At 35.5% G+C, this 8,071-nt stretch overlaps 1 non-coding gene across 1 annotated transcript; it reads right to left on the bottom strand.

Moving 5' to 3' along the window:
- Positions 1–7,713: 7,713 nt before the first annotated feature.
- LOC142513019 (small nucleolar RNA R71) lies at positions 7,714–7,824 on the bottom strand. Its single transcript, XR_012808987.1, has one exon. It is a non-coding gene; the product is annotated as a small nucleolar RNA R71 (small nucleolar RNA).
- Between the last annotated feature and the right edge of the window lie 247 nt (positions 7,825–8,071).

Consider the following 8,071-nt stretch of genomic DNA (forward strand, 5'->3'; position numbering starts at 1 on the left):
GGTGAATGGGAGTGCTGTGACATTCCTTGTGCTTTATGTTGATGACATTCTACTCATTGAAAATGATGTAGGGATGTTGCAATCAACTAAGATATGGTTAGCGAGTAAGTTCTCGATGCAAGACTTGGGTGAAGCATCTTTTGTATTGGGAATACATATCTATAGAGATAGATCAAAAAGATTGCTTGGTCTCACCCAGTCCACAAACATTGATACCATCGTGAAGCGGTTCTCGATGGATGAGTCCAAGAGAGGACATCTACCAATGTGTCATGGCGTGTCCCTATCCAAGTCTATGTCTCCCAAGACTGATGCAGAGATAGCGGCGATGACAAGCATTCCTTGTGCATCTGCGATTGGTAGCATCATGTATGGGATGATATCTACACGTCCTGACGTGGCTTTTGCACTAAGTGTAGTGAGTAGATATCAATCCAACCCTGGTCTTCCACACTGGAAAGCTGTGAAAGACATCCTCAAGTATTTGAGAAGGACCAATAAGTTGTTCTTGGTCTATGGGGGTGGAGAACTGAAATTGGAAGGCTACACTGACTTTAGCTTCCAAAGCGATATCGATGACTCGAAGTCAACCTATGGGTTCATATTCATGCTAAATGGTGCTGCTGTCCCTTGGAAGAGTTCCAAGCAAGACAGTACGGCGGAGTCCACCACTGAGGCATAATATATTGCTGCATCAGCTGCAGCAAAGGAGGCTGTTTGGATAAGGAATTTCGTCCAAGAGTTGGGCGTCATTCCTAATGGAGTTGCTCCTGTCCCGGTGTTTTGTGACAACACGGGAGCCATTGCTCAAACAAAGGAGCCGAGGTCTCATCAGAAGTCCAAACACGTATTGAGAAAGTACCACATCCTCAGAGAGATCGCGGAAAGAGGAGATGTCACGATTGACAAAGTTGGCTCCGCAGATAATGTTGCTGATCCACTAACTAAGCCTTTATCTGGACCATTATTCGAGAAGCATCGCGAATCAATGGGTTTGAAGCATATGGGTAGTTGGCTCTAGTGCAAGTGGGAGATTGTTAGAGTAGGTGCCCGTCGAGCCAAGTTTTGGCCGAGTGTTCACAATGAAACTCTATGTATGAACAGTCTTTATTTTAATAATATTTGAAATTATTATTTTGGCACATCTTTATCTGTATACCCATGCTAGTTGCATAGATAAAGCCCTTGAATATACAAATAGTAGAAAGAATATGAGATGCTCACATGATGAGTATCATGAAACTCATATTTGTAATACAATATATTCTAAACGGTTCCTAGTCGATTCAGCCGCAACTAAGAAAGATATAGGCCGCTCGAGTTCGAGACTAGTATCTGCGATGTGAGTACCATGAGGGGACATTGTGATGTCCGAGCATGCAGATAGGTGCTCCCGGTAGGGTGCACTGAACAACCCTCCATAAAGGACTTTCCAAGTGGTTCTCACTTATCGAGTGGAAACGTCATAGTTTATGGTTGTACACCATTAGTCCTTATGACCCGAGACAACATTGAGACTCTATGTGCTAGCATTACACTTTGACTTGTTTACCGACTCTTAAGGGGTCATCAGGTGGCAAGGTTGGGTGTTTTGTCGAAACATATAGGAGTCGATGCATTGTAGTCGGGGATTCACCGCTTACCTTCGGGTATGGATATCCTATGGGTTCTCATGTGTATGTAGGTTGAAATCTCTGATCAGAGTATGATGGTAATTATGAAAGGGGTTTCATAGATTACACCATCGATGCAACTACGACATGACACATAGTATCGATTCATTGACAACTCTCGATAAACCAATGGTTGTCGAATCAGTCGGGATATATGAGTTGAAGGGACCATACTGTACGCTAACCATAATTGAATGGTTCTTGCAGGCACTATCATTTGATACCTAGGGAATCATGTAAGCGATGCTGCTAGGCGTTTAACATGATTGGTTGGATACTATCAGACTTGAGTTCTGACGTTCTTGTTATCAAGGAGTTGATAAGTAAGAATGGAGCAATTGGGGTATGCTCATATAAGGACATGTTTAGTCCGAATCACATGGAGATGTGAACCCACGGCTAGTTGTATAATTAAACCATTGAGGGCCACACAAGTGCTAGCTTTCTAGATCCCGTTGAGAAGTTAAAATAGTTCAATGTGTTGAACGGCTTATAAATGAGTTTATAAGTGTAAAGAAAAATAGAAGTATGACTTCTATGAGAGAAATGTAATTTTTAATTTATGAATGTGTTCCTAAATTAAAAATAGGCCAAGTGAATAATGTATTTGAAAATTGTGATTTTCATAACATTATTATGGACTAAATTAAATTAATTCAAGTGTTGAATTAATTAAACACTAGTGGGCCTAGTAGAGTCCAAATAATTAAATTAATTCAAGTGTTGAATTAATTAAATAACATTGGGCCTTGTAGAGCCCAATTGAAAATAATTATTTAACTAGTGGGCTTAAGTAAAATCAAGTAAAGTTTAATTGGGCTCAAATATGTTTGAGACAATTAAATTAAAAAAAAGGTCCATGGGCCCTTTGTAAATGTTACAAGCCCACGAGGTTTTGCATGCTTGGGAGATGAAGAGTTGTGAATACTTTTGATTAAAAAAAATTGCATGGCATGCAAAAGGTGATTTCTACTTTTCCCACAACCTAGACAACTCATTCACTCTCCCATTCACTCTCACTTGGCCGAAAATTAGCACTCACATTCTCTCAAAATTTTGTTCTTCAATTGTTGAAGATTTCCTACACTTCTCAAAAAAAAAATCCTCATATTTTTCTAGTGCAAAATATGAGGGGATCTAGCTAGTTGGTGGTGGGCTTGATTTTGAAGGAAGGACTCAAGGACAAGGAGAGCTTGTAGATTTGTCTTGCCTTTGAAGAGCCAAGTTGTTTACAACTTGGTTGGAGCCATCATCAACCTCAAGAGGTTGATAGGTACTTTCTTAACACCATATGTATGACAAAGGTGTTTTTGTATTTGCTATACCCTAGTACAAGGTGGCCGAAATTTTTCCTCTTGAAAATCAATATTTTGAACTTCGGTTGCGCTTTCGGTCACCTAAAATCGATCCCTTTCACAATCATCGATACTGATTTGCTAAACTCATAAAACTGTAATTTCTGACAATGCTATCGGTCTCAGCCGACTGATCACGACTTCAACTGTGCTAAGATCATTCGATATACTATCTTCGGATCTAACATGTTCCGAATACAATCTGTTTCGGCCAAGATTCACATCTCAAAAGTTTCTGTATGCAACATTTCAATTCTCAGAATATTCAATATAATTTTCAAATGTTCGATCTGATCAGTCATATGCTTCAAATATCTCAGGATATCATAGATATATTTCAGGATATCATAGATGAAATCATCATAAATAAAACGAACATAAAATCATCAAAATACTTCTGAACACAAGGTTCATCAACCCACAAACATAGCTGGGGCATCCCCAATAGAAACACTCAATCATATGTAACTCTCGGCTAGAAATCTTCTAAATGGTCTTTCAAGTCTTTCAATTCAATCAGTGTCATTCTGTACAGATTTCTAGAAATAAGAACAATACCTGGCATTCATTCAATGCTGGAATCTATCTTTCTGACTGGAATTAATTCTGACATCTCATCTAAGCACACATCAGCAATTTCATATACCACTGGCAAATCAGCCCATGATAGGCTTGATTTCAGTATGTCAAGTGAATACATAAGGAATCCCTCCGTTCCTTTCTGTAATAATCAAGTCATTAACATCACCGATATCAAAGGAATTCTAGATCTAGAATACCTACCGTAAGATTTCCGTTCGTCAGCCATATCTGGTCTGAATCTCACAATTTGCTGGAAATAATCAACGGTAGCTCTGTACTTGGTCAGCGCATCAATATCAATAGTGCAGTCAAAATCAGACAGCTCAAGTACAATGCAATCTAAGTCAATCTCATATCGGTCATACTGTAGCATACAAGGTCTAACAGATGTCACTGATATAAAACCTCTCTCCAACGGAAAAGATCAATACTACAACAGATAATAACTCAATAGACAAAGCATATATCCATGCAATTCATTCAAAAATAATCGTATGGAATGCATTCGTATCTATCAATACATATGCAAAATAACCATACCGAAAATAATTACCTGCCACAATATCATCAAATGCGCTCTGGCCTACTGTCGAGGAGGCTGGCCACCCGTCTGGCTTCCTCTTTGCCTTGGATGTGACTGAGGAGTCGTCGGTGATGTCTGGAATGAGTGAACAGTAGATACTCGTCTATCTGTCTGAGCCACTGCTCCAGATGACTCTGCTCCCTGAGATCTTCGGGAACCTCTCTGTGGACAAACTCTAGCGAAATGTCCTTGCTGTTGGCAGATACGGCAACTACCAGTCACACCTCGACATTGCTCTGTGAGATGTCTTCCACCACAAGTTCTGCAATAAACTCCAGTATAAGTCTGGCTAGAACCACTGGAGCTAGATGAACCGCTCCCTAACTTCTTAAACTGTTTCTTTCGAGTTTTCAAAGGATCTTTCTTTCCACCACTAGTACTGTCGCTATCAAATATGAGAGGAAATTGCGTTTTCAGTGGTTGAACAGCATACGCCTTTCCTCGTTGTTGGATCAAACTTGCCTCAGCTTCTTTTGCTCTGTTCAAAGCATCAACAAAACTATGGGGTCGCTCCACATTTACCAATGCAGATATCTCAGTATTCAATCCCTTGATGAACTGATCAGTTACAGCTTCATCATTCCCAACTATATGAGGCGCAAAACGTAGTAAGGTAAAGAATTTTGCTACATATTCTTCAATATTCAGTTGGTTCTGTTTCAAATTGGTAAACTCTATACCCTGATCCTGTCGGTACGATCCTGGGAAAAATCTTTTATAAAACTCAGCTTTGAAGATTTTCCACGTAATCACTGTACCATGCTTTTCTAAGGCTTCCTTGGTTGCGATCCACCAACTTTTTGCGACCTCGTGTAACTGGTGCCCAATCAGTTTAATTCTACATTCATCTTGATAATCAAGCGAATCAAACAGAATTCCTATCTCATCTAGCCAACTCTCACAATCATCTGATGTTTCAGTGCCCTTCAAAATCGACGGTTGGAATGACTGAAATCTCTTCAACATTGCTTCCATCGGAGTTTCTGACACATCCATCTGATAACTCGAAGTACTACCCGGTTCTCGAATTCTTCAAGGAGGTATATCTGATTACCCAAAAGAATTAGTAACCAAATACAACAAACATGTTTCAGTCCTCCTCTGATCATCTTACTGCTGATCCAGAATCGGTTCTGATTCATTCTTTACAAGTACACATTGCAATTACTAAATAAATCAAGTAAACATGTACTTTCAAAGCAATAAAACATGCTTCCATGCTAGCATAGAACATAAGTATAATAACAATACAATATTCTCATTCTAGTATCAATAAGTAAGCAAGGAAAAAGGACTTAATCTACCCCGCTCACTGATGAAACTTAAAATTAATAATTTATTATATGTTAAAACCTGTATTTTAAAATTTAAGTTTCATTAAAATTATAAAATTATGTTATTTTAGTATTGTTTGTTTATATTTAATTGTCTTACTAAATATGTTTTATTTTCAGGTTTTCTACGTGTTGGTAAAATAATGATAACTCAAGCTAGAAAATTCAAATGGAGGTGATTCAAACATGTTTAGAATCCTTGAGAAATTATTTACAACTTTTCAGAAGACATGATTGCCTAAAAAGTTCATTAAGATGATCAAATTGTGCAAATATCAAAAGGAGGACAAATTTACTTTTACTATGACCAGCATATAGTAAAAAAATCATAACTATTTCAATATTTAACCAAATGAGGTGAACCAAGTAGCCAAATTCATCTACAAACAATTCCCCACATGTTTGCCGTTTTAAGCAGAGTCAAATTCGGTTATTAAAGTTGTGGAACAAAGCATTGAAAGAAGGGACATGGAACTGAACTTGGAGGAGACAAAGAATACTATTGCAACTACATGGCATTAATAAAAATTTTGACCATTTCTCTCATTTGGCCTATAAATAGAGGCCTTATGCTAGCTTGAGAATCATTCTATCTCATTGTAAAATATAGTGTGAGTGTGTATCAAAGTTCTAAGTTCCAATATATTTTCTTTCATGTTCTCAACTATGAATGATATTTTAGTGTTGACCAAAAGTAAGCTTATGGCAAGCTAAATCTAATATGTCAAGGTGAAGAGGATGCATTCTTGGTAAAGTAAGATTGTTTATATTTCGTATATTCTTTCTTTATTTTTTTTCATTTAGCTAACTTATTTTTATTGTAGGTATAAAAATGAATTATTTGTTGTTATCAATTTACATCAAATGCTTGATACCATTAAAGTGGTTATCTTGATTTGTTGTTTAATTTTGATACAATAAATATTTCATCACTTATTATTATATATATATAGATATACATATATATATATTTATATAATAATATCATAATATTTCATTTAGACGACAGCGTGGCTCTGCCGGTTGTTCTAAATGAAATATTATGATTTAATACTAACATCTAACAATCTAACATTTACTTTATCGCAACTAACTTTTATTTTTCCGCAACTAACATTTACTTTATCGCAACTAACTTTTACTTTACCGCAACTAACTTATTAAATCAATATATTTCATTTAAGTAATAGCGTGGCTCTGCCGGTTGTTTTAAATGAAATATAATGATTTAATTTAACATTTACTTTATGCAATTATTTATTTATATAGTTATAATTATAATCCTAGGTAACATATATAAAATATCGGTTAATTCGGTATTTTCTATAGTGGGAACTATATTATATTATGTGTGTGTTTAATTTTCTTGGAACCATTATTTATGGTGGTTTCTTTTGTTTTATTTTTAGTTAAACAATATTACATAAGCCAAGATTAAATCCTCAAGCCTTGACAAAATTTATAATTTGTAAACTTCATTCTTGCATTTGGTAATCTATAAATTAATAAATTTAAACTCAAAATAACCTCTCTGATGATCGATCTCGTACTTACGAAATATATTACTTGCAGACAACCTACACTTGGGTGAATTATTATTTAAATAGTAGCAAGTTTTTGGCGCCGTTGCTGGGGAGGTATAAATTAAGTTTATATTTGTTAATTATGTTTTATTTATAAGTATTGTGTTGTTTTTTTTTTGTATGAGTATTTGGAGTCGAAAAAAAGTGGTAGACTTATTCGAGTATCTGAAAATAATTTAAACATGGATGATAATTCAAATAATCAAGATAATGATAATAATAATATAATAATAATCAAGAACATGATCAATTAAGAACACTTAGGCACCATATGAACCCTATTAGAACTAGTGCCCCATATTGTTTAGTTTTTCCTCCTGATGCATCTAATTTAAACTTCAAACCTCAAATTATTCAACTTTTACCAAATTTTCATGGCTTAGATTATGAAAATCCATATTTGCATCTAAGAGAATTTGAGGAAGTTTGTAACACTTATAATGATCAAAATTGTGGCATGGATATAGTTCGATTAAAGATTTTCCTTTTTTCTTTAAAAGATAAAGCTAAAACATGGCTACAAAATTTAAGATCAAGTTCAATAAGATCATGGGAAGAAATGCAACAACAATTTCTCAAAAAAAATTTCCCTTCCCATAGAACAAACTCTTTTAAAAGACAAATTACAACTTTTTCTCAAAAACAAGGAGAAACGTTTTATCAATGTGGGGATAGATATAAAGAATTACTTAATATATGCCCACATCATGGTTTTGAAACATGGAGAATAGTTTCTCACTTTTATGAAGGTCTAATACCTAAAGATAGGCAAATGATAGAATTCATGTGTAATGGAACTTTTGAAGATAAAAACCCAAATGAAGCTATGGAATATTTGGATTCATTAGCAGAAAATGCTCAAAATTGGGATAATATAGGCACAATAGAACCACCAACAACTAAAAACAATAATTCAACAAATGGGGGTGGTATCTATAATCTTAAAGATGATATAGATATT

Source organism: Primulina tabacum, chromosome 10, assembly GCF_025594145.1.
Source record: "Primulina tabacum isolate GXHZ01 chromosome 10, ASM2559414v2, whole genome shotgun sequence".
NCBI lineage: Eukaryota > Viridiplantae > Streptophyta > Magnoliopsida > Lamiales > Gesneriaceae > Primulina > Primulina tabacum.